The sequence below is a fragment of the Onychomys torridus genome, chromosome 21 (assembly GCF_903995425.1).
Source record: "Onychomys torridus chromosome 21, mOncTor1.1, whole genome shotgun sequence".
NCBI classification, from domain to species: domain Eukaryota; kingdom Metazoa; phylum Chordata; class Mammalia; order Rodentia; family Cricetidae; genus Onychomys; species Onychomys torridus.
The window spans coordinates 16,982,038-17,002,257 of record NC_050463.1 but is presented as its reverse complement, the minus strand read 5'-3'; the positions used below and the strand labels follow the sequence as shown (position 1 = coordinate 17,002,257).

Genomic DNA, 20,220 nt, shown 5'->3' with positions numbered 1-20,220 from the left:
TAACTTGATTTCTATTTTTATTAACATCTAGTTTGTAAGGAACTGTGGAGACACTGTGAGCTCTTGACTTGAGCCAAGCAGGTCCACAAGTGAAATAACACAGCACCCAGTCAGCTGGGGTCAGAGGTCAGGGACGTCAAGGAGGTCGGAACACAGGAACTTATAAAGGCAAAACCATAAGGCACAGAATTAAATGTCAAGATAGAGAAGAGGAGAAAATATTTGCTGGGCATTGGTTGGTAGAACACGTGACTCCACAGACTATATATGACTTTATTTCATCAGAACAAGTTTGGGAGCAGGACACTATTTCCTTGGTGATCAGGTGAGCAGCAGATGTGAAAAAACACAGCCAGTGTAGCAAAGCTTAGCCCAAGGTGAGGCAGAGGGCATGACTCCCCAGCTGTCCTCCCCAGATGTGGGTCTCCAGGCCAGTAAATACTCTACATTTTACCTCACTTTTCTAGGTACTACCTTGCCAATTTTAAAAAAATAATAATATATGAGATGGATTATATGCTGTACAAGTATACATTTACCATACATTTTGCTGAAGAAAATAAAAACCTTTGAATCTATCTCCCAGGTGAAGGGACAAAATGTTTCCAATGATGCTAACTGAAGCTCCATGGGTACCTCCTTTGTCTCAGATCTCACCCTTCCTACCCTCCGAGGTAACTACAGTGTTGAAATGTGCGATATCTTCTTGCCCTTTATCATGTTTGTGGTGGTTTGAACAATAATGGCTCCCATAGGCTCATGTGTTTGAAGGTTTAGTCACCAGGGACTGGACCTGTTGGAAAGGATTAGCATTAGGAGGTGTGACCTTGTTGGAGGAAGTGTGTCACTGGGGGTGGGCTTTGAGGTTCCAGAAACCCATGCCAGGCCCAGTCTCTCTGCCTGTGAATCAGGATGTAGCTCCCAGCTACTGCTCCAGTACCACATGTGTTGCCGTGCTGCCTGCCATGATAATGGACTGACCTTCTGAAACTTTAGCAAGCCCCCAGCTAAATGCATTCTTCTCTAAGAGATGCCGAGGTCATGGTGTCTCTTCACAGCAATAGACCAGTGACTGAGACACATGGCAAGGAATGGCCTCAAGCATGCTACACACTCATTCCCTCCAACCTTCTAAAGTTTTTCAGACTTTTGTTTTCTAATTGTTTCACTGATATTTTAATCCTATGAGTAAATGTTTTCATACCATTCTTATGTGTGTGCTTTATATATGAGAATAATACTATTTTTATCCCTTTCAGACCTTTTTTTTTTTTTGGTTTGTTTGTTTTCTGGGGTTTCTTTTGTGGGTGTGTGCCTTGTGGGTACTACTTCATTAATTAAGAATGGATACTGTAGATGGATCTTTGTGAGTTTGAGGCCAGTCTAGTCTACAGAGCGAGATCCAGGACAGGCACCAAAGCTACACAGAGAAACACTGTCTTGGAAAAAAAAAAAACAAACAAACAACAACAACAACAACAAAAAGAATGGACACTGTAACCGAACTTATATTGTATAGGGTATACTTAACAAGTGCTTCTCATAGGCAGTGAGGGGGTCAACAGACAAAGACGCTTGTCACCAAGCCTGACGACCTGAGTTCAAGCCCTGAGACCCACTAGCTCCCTCAAGCTGTCCTCTCACATCTCATGCATGCCAATACCACATGCCCCTCCCCACAATAAACAAACACATAAACGTAGTCTTCAAAAACTACATGTTTTTAACTCATACTCTTTATTCTTTGTATATGGTAGAGCTCCATTTTATTTTTTCCATGTTCAAGGACAACTCAAAAGAGCCACTGTCCCTAGCGTCTAGTGTACAGGTGTGGTCTGCTCTGCATTCTCTCGTCTCTTCTATTGTGTGCTAGTCTGTCTCTGCACTAAAAACAAAGTTGTAACTCCTCTTGCTTCATGCAGGTCCCTTCATCACCATATCCCCTCTTGTATGTACCAAAACGCACACAGCACAAGAAATCCTAGTTACAAAAGAGTATTTGTTTAGCACCTGCCTTTTAAAGTCTTTGTCCACTAGCTGGACACAAAGAAAAGCCACACAATTGCTACTAATAACCAGTCTCAATACTTAGCAGGCTGAGCCTCTTTTCTTCTCCTGAAGCATCGTGTCTATCTTGGCTCTTTCCTGTCCATTTCTGTCCTGGTTAGTCAGATTCCGAAAAAGAACATCATGTGTCAGCAGCAACGGCAGGGATGAGCACCTGCAGACAAAGCCATGACGGTGAGACCATGCAGGGGTTGGGGAGGGGGCAGGGTATGCGTCAGAGACCAGGCATGTCTGAAGTGCGGGGCCCAAGGCCTCTGGCAGCCAGAATATGGCAGCCCTTTACAGAGACACTCAGCCAGTGTCAACGCATGTGGCCGTCTCCACTTGTTAGTAATGCTGCATATCACACAGGCAACAAGCCTTGCACGTAAGCCTCCCATGGGGAGATTTGTCAAGGGACTAGAACCACTCGCTCTGAAAGAGAAAAACTCAAATAACTCAATTGTTGAATTCAGCTCCAGGATAAGGAGATCAGTGAAAAGAAGGGGGGAAAAAAGCCAGAATTTGAAGTTCAGACTCATAGGGAGCAAGTATCCCTGCAAAGGGACAGACCCAGTTGGATCAATAGCCCCAGCACATCACTTCCCAAGAGATCACAGTAGCAATCCATGTCACTGGGGTTTATTCTCTTCATTCAGGGTAACGATTACTAAGCATTTACTATGAACTGAGCTCTCTCCTAAGCATGTTGCGTGTATACCTAATTTAAGGAACCCTCAAAATCCAAAGTAACTCCAAGGATGAGTCCAGTCAGTAACTGAGCAGTTGGCATTTTCCTTTGAGGAAGAGACAGCTGAGCAAAGTTGGGGGATCCCCTTTATTTACAGAACTCTGAGAATCAAATCTCAAACTGGGCTTTGGGACTTTTTCCTAGTGGATCTTACTTATTTAACCCAAATGGAAAAGACTCGAACCAGGACTTATCAGGTTATGACTGATACGCCCATTGAAAACAGGGACAGAGAAGACACTGACTGTATCCTCCATGGAGACAGGCAGGAAGAAAGGAGGTACAGGAAGATGGATATCCTAAAACACAAAGCCTAGGGTACCCATTATGTGCTCTGTTGAGGCTGCATGAACAAAGACTCGCCCCCCCTCCCCCCCTGCTCTGAGCCAGGAAGTCCTTGGTATCAGATGCCAAGTATTGGCATCAAGGATTTTCCAACAAGGAAGGCAGCCGCCTGAAATCCTTTGTGGAGCAAGACAGGTTATAAATAGACCTATAAATTTGTTTTAAGCAGAAGGCAACAGGCTTAGCCGAGCTATTCGTCCCCTTTGGTCCTCCACCCTGCATCGCCTTGCCTATTAAATCCCTGCTACCAGGCAGAGCCATCTGCCTACTAGCCAATCCGCTGCCACAGCCTCAGGAGAGCCGGGGTGGAAACTGGCTTCTATGACAACCTCAGGCTGTGACCTTGTTTGTGGAAGACAGTAAATCTTCCCAAGTTACCCCCGGCTAATTGGGCAGGAGGTAAAGGAGACAAGAACGTTGTATCCTCTCTAACAGGGCTGGCTGGAGCATTAATCCATCCCTTGCAGAGGCAGCCTTGGCTTAGCAACAGACTAAAGGGAGAGGCTGTGTGCTGAGGCCTGCCCTGGGGGTGTCTGTGCGTGTGAGGGCAGGGGTGGGTGCCTTTCTTCTCTTCTAGCAGATGCAGAGACACCTGAGCACGCAGATTTAGAATTATTTAGGCGATGGTGGCTCAGACTTTGCTGGGCTCTGAACCACCTGGAGATTTGTGAATTCACAGGTTTCTGGGTTTCAATCTGTTGGAACGAAGGCAGGGCCTAAGAACTTGCATTTCTCATAAGCCACCATGTGATATTGATATTGTCAGTTTCAGAAGGACACTTTGAAAACCTTTAGTTTAGCTTAATTTCCTGATTTCTACAAATGAGGGAAATGAACCCCCAAAACTTAATGAAAAGACATGTCTAGGGGTCCCAAACTGGTAACTGGCTTCAGCCAGCCCAGCCCAGAGATACCTGGACTCATGTTGTGGGATTTCTTCTACTACTTTAGGCTGGCACAAGACCAGAATTAAAATAGCAAGGTGCTATTTTAATCATAAATGTTACCCTTTATGACTGAAGATGACCAGTCTCATATGCTGGCTCCTTTTCCTCTGCCTTCCCAACATAGTTGGCTCTGCTGGCCGAGTACATAAATAGCCCAATCTGGTCCTTCATCCACTAGCCAATAGGGCTGAGAGTCCGAGAGTGTTGCCATAGCTGGGTGCCCACTCCTGGGAGCCTTGTATCTACTTTACTGCCCTGCTGTCCTTGTTAGTGAACTACAGATCTGCGCTGACCACCGTGTAATACCCATTGGCCCTGCGCTGTAACTCTTTCTACAGCCCCCGAGGTTTACAGAAAGCTTTGGCCTTGGTGTCTGACATTTCCCTTTATGGCCCTACCTTTCTTAAAGCTAGAATTCTACTTTGAATGGTCATCCACGGCAGTGGGGAGGGGGGGGTGGGGAGGGTTGGATAGAGGGGGTGGGGTGGGAGGAGTGGCTGGTGATAGTGAACTTTTCTCTTGGTCTCATTCCTGGGTTGGAACATTTACCTACACTCAAACCTGATGGCTATGTCCTGCATCTGGCAAGCAAACTTCTGCATGATATCTGTCTACCTAGTAGATTTCTGAGGCCCTAACTGCCTCAATTCCCTTGGGCTGTGCTCTGCCAACCAAACTGGAAAGCTCAGACTCAACCTGGCATGAAATCCAAGGTGAGACTGGCCTTAAGCTGCCTGCCTGTCACTGTCACTTCCAGGACTGGTTTCTGCAGTGGAGCAGTTCCCAGCTGTTACTCCAGCACCACATCCTCCACTTTTTTTGCCCGGGAGATCGGGCACAACGGCTCCCTCTAGAGGGCCAGTGCTTCAGGTGGTTCTCCTCAGTGGGGAGGAGTAGTAAACTAGATCCGACTTGGACAGGAATGCCTTGCACGGCTCCCTTGATTTGGAAGACGGTGGTCCAGAAGGAGACAGAGACAGCTAAATCATTCTGTATCAAGAATTGGTGGGGCTGGCAATACAGTTCAGCAGACAAAAGCTCTTGCCACTCAAGCCTGATGATCTGAGTTCAATACTATGGTGGATGGGGAGAACTAACTCCAGAAAGTTGCACCCACCCCCCTGACTTACACACACACACACACGCTGACACATGTACACCTACACTCATTTACACACACACACACACACACACACACACACACACACACACAAAATCAATCAATCAATCAATCAATAAGAATAATGATGGGTAACTTTAAAGAAAGAATTGGTTGATGACTGGAGGTGATGGAGAAAATCCAAGCGAGGATCCTGTCCAGTTTCTCTGCTGGGAGACAACTTGGCTTCCCCTTGCTCCAAATAATGATATCCCTGTGCAGTTGTAGTGGTGACATGGAGGTGGGAGAGGAAGACGATATACTGAAGTGTGACCTGCTCCAGCTCACATCTGCTGAGACGTGTGCATAGCTCACAAAATTACATCTCAGCTCTAGCCTGGCATGTGCTGCCAAGTGCTGGACATCAGAAGAGTGGGCGGTACTTAACGGTGGTGCTGGGAGACACAGGAGGGGGCACCAAAAGGAGAGTGATGCAGGCCAGGGCATGAAACTTATCCCTCCCTGCTTGTAAAACATACTGGAAGCTTCGAAAGCAACTTTGAGATGATTCTGAGAAGTCTGAGATTCACCATCATGTGGAATATTTCTTTGCACTGTGTGAATATGTCACTGTGATTGGTTCAATAAAAAGTGAAACAGCCAGTGACTAGGTGGGATTTTGGGGGTGGAGAGAATGCTAAGGAGAGGGATGGAGTCTCAGGAATCTCGAGCCAGACTCAAAGAAAGAGCATGGGAAGTACACAGATGAGGTAAACGAGCCTCAGGGCAGCACATAGAATAACAGAAATAATTTAAGTTATAAGAGCTAGCTAGAAATAAGCCTAAGCTATGGGCTGATCATTTATAATTAATATTAAGTCTCTGTGTGGCTATCTGGCAGTGGCTGCCAGGATACAAAGAAAATCCGCCTACACTGTCACTCTGGCCATTTGAGGGAACTGGTCTGATCTGAGACACAGTAGATTCTCTTCAACTTGGGACCAATTACCTTGGAATCTGCTCCCTGATGAGAGATTTAGGGGAAACTAAGCATTTTTCTTATCAACGAAGAAATGAATAAGGAGCAGAATCATGGGGAAAGGGAGAAGGTGGGGGGGCTTTATAAATGAGCCATTCAATACTGTTCACACACCAGTAAAGTGTGTATTGTCCTAGGAGAAAAACTGTAAGCAACCTATTGTTTTCAGGGATTTACAATTTTAAAGAATTAAAAATAAACCCCCAGTCCTTTTGACAGTTGGATTTAAGGACCATTCCAAATGCCTTCCCGACCCTTTCCCCTCCTCCCAAACTTTACCCCATCATTTCTCCCAAGCAGACTTTGCATGGTGTAGAGAGGGTGTGGAAAGACCGGCTGCCACTTCTAAAGGGCTCCCCAAAGTGTCATGGAATGGGATTATTTTCTTTACCCTTTCCAAATAAGTGTCAGTTGTCAGGGCTGGATGGATGGTTGGCATATTGCAGTGGGAATGCAAAGGACCCCGGGAGAGGCCTCCTGCCAAGCTGCTTCCTTTCTTCATTTGTTACTAGGCCAAGAGCTGCTGGAAAGTGTCTCTCAGAGCACACCTTGGTCCTTTCCCTGAGAAAGCCAAACTTGGAAATGACTAGCAGGTCTAATTGTACCTCTGTTGGAATCCAGATTCTGAAAGGAGTCAAAGAGATGTCTGGAAGCCTCTGTCTGGAGAGCGCTTGATGGATTAAATCCAAGCCTCACACGGACCCAAGAAGCTGTCAGGGTGCCTGGGCAACGCAGAGCTGATCTGGACAATGCATTCCAGATGGTTTGCCTGCCTTCTTTGGATTTGGGGCCAGTTGGAGCTCCCGGGCGGTCTCCCAAGGTAGCCTCCCAGAGGGCTCAGGGCAGCTGTCCAGAGGGGAGGGACCAGGCTAAGGATCATTGTGGCCAGCTCAGAACTAGAGGGAAGGGCCTCCTTCTTTGTATTGAGCATCTGGATATCATTTTTCAAGCTATTAAAAACACTAACTCTTCTCTGCTACATGTAGCCAATTCAGGGTTTGTTTGGGTTTTTTTTTTTTTTTTCAGTATTTTTGTTGTTGTTGTTGTTGTTGGTGGTGGTGGTGGTGGTGGTGGTGGTGTGTGTGTGTGTGTGTGTGTGTGTGTGTGTGTGTTTAAGCACTTGGGGGACAATTTCGGGCCAAGCAGTTGCACCCGAATAGATTCACCTAAATAATTTGGGGCTATATGATATGGTGAAGCTCAGAGAATGGGCTCCAAAACACTCTAGTAGACAGCTAGTCACCTTCCCCCAAACCACCCAGTTTTATCCTTCTGCAATGGCACTGTCAACTACAGAGACTCCCGGGCAATGCCTGGACTCCGCAATGTATTTTACTGTTCAAGTTAGCTTTGTTTTGTCTTGTGTAAAACACATAAGGCAGATGTGGAAGATCTCCTCCCCTGTTGAAGGCTTGCTGACTAGGTTATAGAAAAGAAGCATGAGACAGAAAAAGGGTACAGCAAGACTGAGCAAAGAGGAAAAGCAGATGAATGAGCCACTTGGAAACGCAGTGACTTCTGCATTGTGCATCCCCCTCCCGCACCCCACTGTGGTGGAATTCTCCACTGCGAAGCCCAAGCCTGTTTTGCCCCAGGTCCTGTTACCACCACTTGGCTGGCTCATACTGAATTCAGTTAGTTAACAGCAGCTTCTCCAAGGGACCTGGTCTGGGGGAAGCAGGAAGATCTTCTGTCCTATATGTAACAATGGTGGGACAGCACAGAAGCCTTCCCTGCTCCATAGATAGGCCCTGACTGATGAAGCAGCAGGTCTTGATGCTGGACAGTGCCTCTCTTACCAGAAAATGGACATTCCCGGAATAACATGTACCAGCAATGTCAAAGAAAGGAGTCTGTACCTATTGGACTAAACCAGTGAACAGAGCAGGTTGGGGTCATCTGGAAAGAGAAAAGTTGCTAAAAGAGGTTATCCCATCTGTTCTAATAGCCAAATACAGGGTAAATCCAGGTGCAGATGCGCCCAAGTGTCCTACTTTCCACTCTGCTCCCTTCAAGCTCTGCTTCTGTGAAATGACATTGGACACATCTTAAAAAGATGCGTACTAGAGATGTAAAATCTTACACATCTAATGACTCCCCCAAAGTTGACTTGTTCAAGAATGGAGATGGCTTATACACACAGTCATCTCTCCCTTCCAACATTTTGCTTTCTAGGGTTCAGTTACCCATAGTCAGTTGAGGTCTGAAAATACTAAATGGAAGTTTCCAGAGACACTGTTTTACATTCTGGATTGTTCTGAGCAGTGTGATAAAGTATATTACCAACTCCACCCGTTTCAGAATGTGAATCATTGCTGTACCCGACATACCCATGCTGCATATGCTCCCTGGCCACTAGTCACTTAGCAGCTGTCTTGGTCGTGTGACTAACCACTGCCATGTTACAGCATTTATGTATATATAAAGGGTTGGTGCTCCCCTCCGTTTTAAGTATGCACTAGGGATCTTGGAACAAAGGCAGATAGCTGTATATCTCAAAGTCTTCTGAACTACAAATGATACAATAAAGTATTTTTTTCCTAGCTGAGCATGGTGGTATACACCTGCACTCTCAACAGGAAGCCAAAAGAGGAGAATCATGAGTTTAAGGCTAGCCTGGACTACATGGTGAGACCCTGTCTCAAAAACGTGTTCCTAAACTCTTTTCTTAGTTGATATTGAGAAAAAATAATAATATTTAGTGCATAAATGTGTGCTGTACATATGTCACTATACAAAGTAGCTCATAAACAAACACATTTGAACATGTAGTGATAAAGCCCTAGGCAGCATATACCCACATTCCTAACTCCTTAATCTATGTGTGCAGAAGTCACAAGAAAGCATGGGTACTCTTATTACTTAAGAGACCCAATAATTACCCCAGTCTTCCTGGATGCCTCAACACGTAAATCTATAACCTTGAGGCTCAGAGCCTCACCTGTTTTGGCAAAGGCTTTCCTAGGCTTCCAATGACTCCTACAATTCTCTGCTGTCATCAACCCTGATCCCTCCACTGCAGCTGTGATGTGAAATACCAACCAAGTTCAACACTGAACTCTGTTCCTGTCCACTTGCAGTCAGAGACAAGGTCTAACCTCTGTCTTCCTCTACTGTGACTCTCACAGACCACAAACAGGACTTTTCTGAGACTCAGCCACTGTGACAGCAGAAACACATCCCCAGCACCCACCAGTCCTTCTGAAATAATGCTGTGGCAAGCACGCAAAGACATAACAGGTATTCTTCCCACTCTAGAGTCAAAGGAAGGCATCTTCGTGTTGTTATGCAGAGCAGGAGACTGATATAGAAAATAATTTTTCCTGGGCTGATGTTCCTTTCATCACCTGAGTTTTTTCAAGGGACTCAGACAAAGGCTTCCTTTCTCTTACTTCCCTTCCCCACCTTCTCCCTCTCCACTGCAACTGATCAGGGCTGGATGATGGAGTTCAAGATCCCCAGACCCCTGAGATCATCACCAAATCACCTTGCCTAGTGAGCCGAGGCTGTAGGCATCTACAATCTCAAAGATACATCCCTGTCCAGTTCCAAATTCCATAGCCGACATCTTCATTTTTCCGAACCTTCCCACAAGCTCCACCTTACATGGAAAGTCAAGTATTTGCTTAGAAAGAAAATGCCTGCGCACATACTCAGGTCAGAAAGTGGGGGTCCTAAAGGCTCTGTGTCCCAGGGGTTTGGCCCATATTTTCGGGGACAACTCACTGTGCTAGAAGTAACAGACTCATTTCGTCACTAAGCTGGCAGACATCGTGACTTTGATGAAAAGTGTCAAGGAAAACTCTCCAGAAGGTTGATGTTCATCCTTGTGGTTTGGGGGACAGTGCCATGTTGATGGATCTGCCCACCTGGTAGCCTGATCCCACTCACAGAGCCTAAACATTGAAAGAAGCCACAGCCTCTAGGACCCGAACTTGAGATGTCTCAACAGGCATCTAACTTGACCTGAGCAGGCAAGGCAGAAGTTGCTAAACAGACTCTTGACTGGAAAACACAGGGCTTGTTCTGGTCGAAGCCTCACTGGAATCTCAGAGCAGAGGAAATAAGTTGAAAAGAGCGAGCTTCATTCATCCAGGAAGCTGTGGTGGAGACACACCCATCCTGCCTGGAGACTGGATGCCAAAGCAGCTTGGCTCCAGGTAAGTTACTGGCAAGGCAAGAAGTGTTTCTTCCTGTTCTGCACCCTCCCTGGAGCAGAGGAAGTGCAGGCACACCAGAAGGCTTTTGCTATCTGAGGAGGTCCCTGGGGTTCAGATCCCACCCAATCTCCTACTTTCAGGAGGCTTCAAACCCTGGCTTCCCTTAGGAAGCCACAGTGAGCCTTCCATTTGATATTACACTCTTTGCTTGCATGCCTCCATCTCGGAGACCGGCAGATGCATGGTGAATCCCGATCACAATTTGCACGTTCCCCAAGCTTCTCTGCCCCGTTCTGAAGAAGCATTACACTACTGAGCAATAAGTACTAGAGAAAGATGTTCCTGTCTGCAGCTATCAAGTGTACACAGCTTAACTACTCCATAACTGCTTCGGGCTGGGGAAGAGCACAGACATGTTTCCTTTGCCTTTCCTTCTTGTTGTTCACCGTGCCCTTGTAACTTAGGACCACGTAGGGACAGTCAATTTCCTCCACTAGACAGCCGAGGACAACATGGACCAAGAGAGTCCAGAGAAACGGTGACAAAGTGGAGGTCTAGGCTCCTGATTTCCATTCTAGGGTTCTTTTGAGGTATCTTCATTATTCTATTCCTTCAGTGCAGAAGCTAAAATTTAAAGTCCCCACTCCATGACACGGATGAAGCAGGCCACTCGCCTTATCTCTCACAGGCCACCCACACAAGCCATCTGCCTAAGCATACCAAAAATAGCCCTGCAGTCTCGGGCTCTGCACCTTCGCTCCTGCTCCAGAGCTTGTTTGAGCTACACCCCCCCACCCCCCCCCCCCCACCCCCCGCGCGCCCAGTTCTCTGCTTAATGAAATTTAATCAGCCTTTAATCCTGAGCTCCACTGGCCTCTATAGTGCCTTCCTGATTAGTGCAGCAGGAAGTCATTTATCTTGCTCAGGATACAGTTTATATATATAAAAGAGCAACTGTGACTTCCTTGGGTTCTGCCTTGCAGATTAGTGTTCTGCAGGTGAATTTTATCTTCCCAACTAAAGTATGAGCCTGAAGAAGACAAAGAAGTGTTTTGTGCATCCTAAAGGTTCCTATAATCTCGTATGTGATAAGAACTTAACATTTTGAAGCAGTAAGTGAAATACATGGAAGATAAATGGCACCTTCAAAAGTACATGGTGCTGAAACTTGAATTTACAGCTCCAGAACTGATCTCCACATTGTTTCTCCCAAGCCACGCTGTCAACCATGCAGTTGCCACTACAGTTAGCCTCCCCAGGGGACCCAGAACAGCTGAACATAGGCTACTTTACAGGGCACAACTTAATCCAATGTAGACTGTGCCATTAGAAAGAGCAGTTCAAATTGTTGGGCTTGAACAACTGAACTTCCTGTGTTGTTGGCTGCCATGATGTGGGTAGCTCCTCCCAATGTTCCTTCCTCCTTTCATAAGCTTGACTTGACTGTGAGCGTGAAGAGTGTGAGATTACATAGAATGGCTATAAAGTGTCTTCAAGGACAACGCTGCGAACATAATGAGAGAATGGACTAGATTATAGTCTCTAAATCTAGTCACTCTTTTTATAAGCACTACCTGCCTTCACTGGGCTAGACAACGTGGCCACAGAAATACAGTCTCTACCCTCATGAAGCACCAGTCTAGTGACTGAGCATCCATGGACACAGCAGATAACTTAAGTAAAGAAAAGATTTCAAAATTACAGACTAATTTTTCTCACTGTTCTTTTTGTTTTGGCTGAAGAGTTAAATGAAGCGGGGTACTATTCTATCATTCTGTAAAAACACTAGGCACTGACTCTGCTTACTGTATAGCAAATCAACCTGTAGACTAAAGCTAATAAGACAGAGGCAGGTAAGCACTCTAGGTACCTCTCACGTGGTTGCTCAGGGTGGCCACAGGACTCTGAGGTGCCCAATGAGCTTCTCAAGGAGCAAGGACGTTTCAATCACCTGCTTCCAAAGAAGGCTAAGTATGTGGTTAACTGCAGAGACTTTGTTTGGCTCAGCAGAAATAGACCCAGGTTATTCAAACCAACAGAGAACATGCCCAGCCTAACAAGCTAACTTTAAATAAATAATACATACATACCTCAAGAGTTTGAAGCAATACCTTACCAGCCTAAGAAGACAGCTGTTTTAATATTTTTAAAGGTTTATTTATTTATTATGATTACTGTGTTCTATCTGCAGGCCAGAAGAGGGTGCCAGATCTCATTACAGATGGTTGTGAGCCACCATGTGGTTGCTGAGAATTGAACTCAGGACCTTTGGAAGAGTAAGCAGTGCTCTTAACCTCTGAGCCATCTCTCCAGCCCTCAACCCAGTCTTCTATCCCATACATTAACATCACATTGCTGATAGCAATGCATCTCATGTGTTTATTTATTAATGACAATTGTTTGCATTCCTCAAATACCTTTCTCATCCAGATTTAAGTATTAGGAGGTTAGAACAACATCAGTATTTGGAAGATGGTCTTTCTCTAAAGTATGAAAAGGGATTCCACAAACCAAAACAAAGCCCCAATGCCTACCTCCCATCAAGTGCTGTGCTTGGGTCTCAGTGTATGAAGTCCTCAATGGTTTGTTCATTTAGAAGACTACTCTGAGAGACAAGGAAATGTCTGGTGGAAGGATGAAAGTGATGAGTACATCACTTTACAAAGCACATCAGCTTCACAAGGCACAGACACATGCCAACCAGCTCTGATCTCCCTGACAGCTCATTGTGAGCACTTTATCCCTGCAGCATTTATTTTGTTTGCCTCTGATGCTTGTGGGTGTGGTGTATTTATAACTCTGCAGCATGTATCTATAACTTATGAGTAAAGTAGAAGGTCTTTGTGTGTTCTAAAATTACTTCTCTCGAAGTTCAAGGGCTCTTCCCTTCAGTTTTCCCATTGGTAAGCCATTCCTGATGGCACATTTTCAAAGAATGTAACTGGGCTCCTGGTCTGTCTTCCTTCCATAATGCTCTCCCCTACAGTAAATACCTCATTCTCAGGTCATTTTGACCTGAGTCAAAGCCTCAAGTCATCATGAGGCTTTTCCGGACCATTTCTAGATTTTTATAATTTCAGTGATGTTCTGTTGCTAGAAGCATAAGTGATAAGCATGTAAGATGTAGACTGCCATGATTCTAAGTGTCTTCATGTTAATGTTGACATCAATTTCTAGACCTCAGTATCTCACACAACCTTGTGTCATCAATGTGCATTTTTTATCCAGATATTCCCATACCAAGTAATGCTTATCTCAAAATCAAAACATGAATGCTGAACAAACATCCAGCTGGCACATTCCTTCGAGAAGCTCTGTCCACTGCTTCCTTCTCTTCTCTGAGTTTGGTTTTCTGTATATGATCCACTTGCTCACCCTGAAACAAAAACTAGCAAACCCAAACATGTCCTCCTTTCTTCCTGCAGAAAAGTAAGCAATGAACTCTCTCCCTACCCCTCAGGTCATCTCTTAACAGTTCAACCACTGTGCTATCTCCCAGTCTTTATTATAGCCTCTTTTTTATTTTATTTTATTTATTTTTATTATAGCCTCTTAAAGTCCCCCCCCACCCCTCCTTCATTGGATCTGTTTAAATGCCAGGAAGGGAAAACATCCCCTCCCCCCAGCTAAAGTGTAACTACCAGAATGGAGGAATAGATAGGTCTCTTAAGCTAAATGAATTCTAGCAATTACAGATGTCTTCATGTGAAGAACTTAAATATAGAGCTGTTGGCATTTCATGTGTCACAAAAGCCAGTTGAAAGATTTGCATTTAGTAGGGACTGATTACTCTGAAACTAGACCTTACAGTATTATATATGATTTACCACGGTACTTGTGACTAGGAAGTTCATAGTAAATACCCAGTGGTCTTTACTTTGATAACCCCATGAGAAATATCCCACTATCTTCTGGGTCATGTAGATTCCTGATAGGTGGAAGCTTGGATAATTTTATGGATTTTTCTAATGAATGGATGGAAACCACATGGTGGTCTTAGAAGGAATAGTTCAGAGTGTATGGTTTTTAGGAGGTAATAGTCTTTGGGGACTGTTAATTATCTAGATGGTCTGTGGGCTAGTATTCTATAAAATTCATATCAATTTAACAGTGGTATAGAGTTAGTTAAGTTATTGACTTCTAGAAATAGCTATTTCTATTATTCTTTAATGGGTCTTTGTAAAATACAACATTTTCATTAGGAAAAACTTTAAATGAAGAAAGAAAATTGTGCTCAGTAAGGCCTTCGATCTTACACTGAGTTGATCAGTTCCACATAAATTTAATCTAGTCTTGAGGTTCATTATCAGCCTAGAAGTCCTAAAAGAAAGTTTCTTCTGAGTTTTTGTCCTAAGGCTCCAAGTGACAGGTACAGCACAAGGAGGGATATATGGAGAGGGAGGTGGGATTCCCACCCCAACATGATCAGGCCATGCACTGCATTCAGTGAGTTGGGAGTAAACGTGGAATTCACAAAAACAAATGTTGACACAAACATACAAGGCCTGTTGAATCTAATGTTCTAAAACATGTAATTAGTCAACAAGTAGACTTGATCCACACCCCAGTTTGGAAGAAAAAGTCAAATATAGACTGTTTTGTTTTTCTACAAGATGATTCTGGGTCAATTGCTAGTTTCAGAGGTCTTGGGTTTATTCGTATGGTATACAGATAAAGTAAATATAAAGTCTGCAAATGTCAAAAGTTCCTTACTATTAACGAGAAGCCTGTTGAAATAGAGGGATAATAAAAACAACTGTCCTTCTCAGATGACTTGGTTTCTTCAGGAATCTGAAGAAACACAGACATGTGACCTGTGGTTTGAGAAATGGCCAAATAAACTTCTCCAAAATGTTTGGATTCAAACTTGGCCTACAGCAATCTCATTTTCTGCTTCAAATATGGCTTATGGAAAGATTCATATGCATCTGTCTCCTGCCTGGGTCTCCAAAAGTCAGTATGTTCCCCTGTCCTCTGGCTGCACTGGCACAGGGCAGCCTGTAAGGAGTTTGCCATGGCCCACACCCTCATTTACCAAGCTCTTTGGTACCTGTTCCCAGACTTTGCTTCAGAAGTAGAATTCATAGACTATACAACTTCTTCCAGGAATGCTCACCAATTCCCCTTTGCTGTCTAGAAACCGAAAGTCTCTATTAATTTAAATAAAATGCCCACATAGAGCATATTGTTTAAGTTGAGAATGGCCCTATAGGCTCATATACTTGAATGTTTGGTTTCCAGTTGAAGGACTATTTAGGAAGGATAAGGAGGTGTGGCCTTGTTAGAAGAGGGGTGTCACTGAGGGTGGGCTATGAGGTTTCAAAGCCCATGCCAGGACCAGTCTCTACCTCTCCAGCACCATGCCTGCCTGCAGCAGCCATGTTCCCTGCTGTGATGATAATGGACTAATGCTCTGAACTGTAAGCAAGCCCCCAATTAAATGCCCTCTTTTGTCATTTGCTTTGGTCATTATTTCTCTTCATAGCAATAGATCAGTAACATATCATTCATATGTTCATTCATAACAATAATTCAGCAACATCTGTCAACTTCTTAAAGTCAAGAAGGTTCTGGAAAGACAGCAGAGAAGGAAGCATTACTTGAAATTTGCCTAGCACCCTTCACACAAAAAGTAATTAGATAAGAAAGACCAAAATTCTTGGTAAAATTTATGATTAAAAAAATAGATTGTGGTGATATTTTATTTGTACCCCAACAAAGCTTATCTGGGGATCAGAGGAAAAAGCCAGCCATTATATTAAACATAGACATCAGGCAGTGGTAGCACACACCTTTAATCCCAGTATTCGGAAGGTAGAGATCCATTGGGATCTCTGAGAGTTCAAGGCCACACTGGGAACAGAGCCAGGTATGGTAGCACACGCCTTTAATCCCAGTGCTAGTTAATCATAGAGGTCTGGAGGTCTAGACAGGCAGAAAGAGGAAGTGATGTAGCTGGGTGGAGAAAGGAAGTAAGATGGCAGGGCACAGAAAGGTATATAGGCGTAAGTATACAGGAAGTAGCACTCTCTTGGGCTGAGGATTTCCTAGAGGTAAGACATGGCTGGCTTGCCCTCTGATCTTTCAACTTTGACCCCAATATCTCTGGCTCCAGGTTTTTTATTAATAAGACCATTTAGCAATTCGTCTTACAATAGATCATGGGATTGGGAGATGGGTTAGCAGTTGAGAACACGTGCTGCTCTTGCAGAGGATAAGAGTTCAGTTCCCAGCACCCATATTGGAAAGGAGGGATCTCAGCCACATTTGACTCCAGCTCAGGGAGATCTGATACCTTCTGGCCTCCACAGGCACCCATGCACATGTACATACAGAGAGAGAGAGAGAGAGAGACATACACAAATAAATAATAAAATAAGTCATCTACATATACATATATACTTTATGACATTAGCATAAACTTCAAAACATTAGCAGAAGGGGGGAGTCCCAGAGCTGCATGTCATCCATACCTGTAGAGGAAGAAGACACGTGGAAGAAGGATGGGTCTAGTGGAACAGGAAAGCCCCCAAGTGGTCAAGATGATTGCTGGGGAACATGGGACCAACATGGTAACAGCAGCTGGGTGCGAAGGGATTTTGATGTTTTTCTGGTGGGTGAGAGCATGGAGCCCACAATGATGATGGAGAGGTGAAGCGGTCTCTAGTCCCTAAGGAGTCTTGAAATTGAGATGTAGCAGGAATATTAAGTTCTTATTAATAAAATCAAACCCAGCCAGGTACTGGGGTGAATACTGGAAGATCAGAGAGACAGAACAAGCCACAGCTACCTCACCTTGTCAGTTCCTCAACTGATCCTACTTCCTCAGACTGGAAGCTTCTGAGTCCTCATCTGGAATGGATCTCAGCTGAACTGCTGCTAGAAGCCTTAAAGCTTAACTAGCCAAATGCCTAACCAGAAAAATGCTGCCAGTTCCTGGTCCTCACGCCTTATGTATCTTTCTGCCTTCTACCATCACTCCCTGGGATTAAAGGCATATGTCACCAAGCCTGACTGTTTCCAATGTGGCCTTGAACTCACAGAGATCCCAAATGGATTTCTGCCTCTTGGAATGCTAGGCCAGCACTCCCCACTAGGGAAGCAGAACTAAATCCGAACTAAATCGTGGCAGCAGAGATGAAGGAAGAGAAGCCAGAACAAAGAACAGAGTCAGGAAACCTCAGGCCTTCAAACACCACACACACTACAGGGCAGGGACCCTGTGAAGTCAGTTTTTCTGACTTCAGAGCCACACCTTTCAACTAAAGCATGTCTTCTGCTAAAGGGTCAAGGCAACGAGCTTTAGCAGAAAAGGATCAGGGTCAAGTTGCATAAAAGCTTATTCATAAAAAGAGAATAGGGAGCTAAATAAGGTTAAGTCCTCACACAAGATCAAAACTGTAACCTACCATTTCAAAACAGAAGTAAAAAGCATTAGGAAAGTTACACACACATGAAAGGCAAATATAAACACAATTTGAAAACTTACAAAGGATGAGATAGCCATTGGGAAAGAACTCAAGAATTAAAGGAAATTTTTAGTTCAGAAATAAAACTGAAAAGGAACACAAGAGCAAATAAACACAACTCACACTTTAGGTACACAAAGGTAAAAGAAAAGGAAAATTTAAAAAATGAAAAGTAACTCTGAGGTTAAGAGCACTGGCTGCTCTGCCAGAGGACCTGAGTTCCCTTCCCAGCACCGACATCTGGCCACTCGCCCGTAACTTCAGCTCCAGGGGATCTGACACCCTCTTCTGGCCTCTGCACACAGGTGGCCTAGCTGCATGCAGCCAGCCACTCATACATACACATAAACAACAAATACGTTTAAAAACTCTGTTTTAAAAGATGTAAAAGAAATTAGCAATTACTGGAGAGAGGAATAAATCTAAGATACAACTATTGGAGTCCCGAAAGTATCAAACCACAGAAAGAGCGCAGCATAAACATTCTCTCCCCCGTACCCCGGCTCATGATTCACGCTTACTTGTTCTCACTCTAGCCTGAAATGCACAATGTAGCCCAGGCTGCAGTATTCCTGCTTCAGCCTCGAGCATGCTGAGATTATAGGTATGAACTTTTATACCTGGGTTCAGGGCATTTCTTTAAAAATATCTAAGAACCTTTATACCGAAACAAAACAAAAAAAAGATGGGGGGGGGGTGAGGCAGAGAGATGGCTCAGTGGCTGTTCTTCCAGAGGACATTGGTTTAATTCCCAGCACCTATGTGGCAGCTCACAACTTCTATAGCTCCAGTCCCATGGTAACCGACTCTCTCTTCTGGCCTCCAAAGGTACCAGGCACGCACATGGAGCACAGAACATGCCAGGAAAACACCCCCATACACACACATAAAATTTTAAAATGAAAGATTACATATTTGGGGGCTAGGGATGTAGCTCTGTGGTAGAGCACATGCTTATTGAGTTGAGTCGTTGGCATCACAATTAAATAAATACACCTGTATGTAGGAAGGACACAGAAGAGGATATTGACTGAGAATGTTGAACCAAGTATGTTCACACAGCTGGGAACTTTGGGCGGGCTTGTGAAGATTGAACCTTGGTGCCAGGGAAATAAAATTAGCTTAGTTTCAGGTGCTTCAGAACGTTTGAGATAAGTGGAGCAACAATTCTCAGGGTCTTAAGAAAACAAAAGCTTACCAATATGTAAGATTCAGGGAGTTGAGTTCCTGTGAGTCTTCCTGTGGACATGTCAGAAACACGAAGTCAAAATAACCAGATATAGCAACTCCAAGGCTAATGGAATATTTAATATCTGACCATTTGTAGAATTAAGATTAAGTGAAGGGTGATAGGGAGCATGTTTTGTGTATACTGGCTATATACTCAGACAATGTAGATATAGGAAAATATTATTTTGGAAAAGTAAAGGTAAATACAAACAGCAAGTGAAGAAGTGTGACGTCTACTCATCCACTTGATTGCAGAAATGATAGCATTGCTATTCTGAGCCGTTTGTGAAAACCAAGTAGTTCTTAATTTGAATTGGAATATCAGAGTGAACTATTTTATTTATTTGTTTATTTTTGGTTTTTCAAGACCAGGTTTCTCTGTGTAGCTCTGGCTGTCCTGAAACTCACTTTGTAGACCAGGCTGGCCTCGAACTCAGAGATTCACCTGTCTCTGCCTCCCAATATACACCACCACTCTTGGCTGAGTTATTTGGTCTTTAAAAATAGGTATTTACATGCCTTATGTCTGATTTTTGGTTTTGAAATACTATTTCCCATATAAGAAACCAGGGAGTGTCAGGAAAATGGCAGATTCCAGGTTGTGGTGTGAGATGTCGAAGGTGATCCTAAAACCGAGTCATATCAGATAGTGAGGAGACCGTCAAGAATGCTGGGTCATCTCAAAAGGATTCAAGGGCTAGTGGAAGAGACTATCAAAAGCCAAACATGAGACATGCCAATCTGCAAGTGGTTTGAAACACATAAAACATGCCAAATGCATGTGTGAACACATGCTGCATATATGCAAAGTTCAAGATAAAGAAACCAAGTTGGCTTTGAGTGGTAAAAGAAAATGTTCCTTACCTGTTAACTTGTAAATCTGGGGAATGAACCAGGCATTTAAAAATGCACCACTGGTTAAAGAAACAGCAGAGGAAGAGATGCATCGTTTTACAGAATTCTTGTAGCAAGTAAATTAAGAAGTAACAGGTTAGAGTAGTCTATAGCCCTCGGTGAATTCATAGACCTAAGCAGTTAGCGTCAACCTCTATGTAAGTCACAAAGGGACAACCAGTCGCCATGTGCTTCTCAGTGGACCACCACTGCAGCCATGCTGTGGGATCACACCTGAGT

The 20,220-nt window shown here is 44.1% G+C and overlaps 1 non-coding gene across 1 annotated transcript; it reads right to left on the bottom strand.

The window, feature by feature from the left end:
- Positions 1-1,935: 1,935 nt before the first annotated feature.
- On the bottom strand, positions 1,936-2,067 carry LOC118572092. Its single transcript, XR_004943462.1, has one exon. It is a non-coding gene; the product is annotated as a small nucleolar RNA SNORA40 (small nucleolar RNA).
- Positions 2,068-20,220: the final 18,153 nt, after the last annotated feature.